We start from the raw sequence: 545 nt of genomic DNA, 5'->3' as shown, positions 1-545 counted from the left end.
TTGTTTACCCTGACCCTTAAGAGCCTGATGATTCTGTATAAATATAATCTAGGATAATTTTTTTCATAAGAAAATTAAATATTGCTCATATACATTTGTCTCTCTAAGCAGTTTATATGACACATAGGTTAAGTACGCCTATACATTTATGAAAAAAAAAAAATTGCAAACCCAAAACAATTATCATGACACCCTGTTAGTGAAATGCAAGACCAATACTGAAGAGGGGAGACACCAAATTCGAAATCGTTCTAGACTGATCTCGTACATGACACCATGCCATGTCACCGAATATACACAATACACAGTATGTTCTTCGTCCATCGGGTCAGCACATCTATGTTAGCGAAGAGAGTAAAGGGACGGGAAGAGGGAGGGAAGATAGCTACTCGTATTTATACTTCTTTCATTCGTCTCATTACTGAATTTGGGGTGAGATGCAGGGACAGAGGACTCAGTAAGGAGATCACCCAAGACAAACAGATCGCTGACGAAGTACGCGAGGCAGACAGTACATTATTGATCTGCAGCGGGAGCCAGACGCA

This window comes from Penaeus monodon, chromosome 27 (assembly GCF_015228065.2).
Source record: "Penaeus monodon isolate SGIC_2016 chromosome 27, NSTDA_Pmon_1, whole genome shotgun sequence".
NCBI classification, from domain to species: domain Eukaryota; kingdom Metazoa; phylum Arthropoda; class Malacostraca; order Decapoda; family Penaeidae; genus Penaeus; species Penaeus monodon.
Note: the sequence above shows the minus strand (reverse complement) of the source record.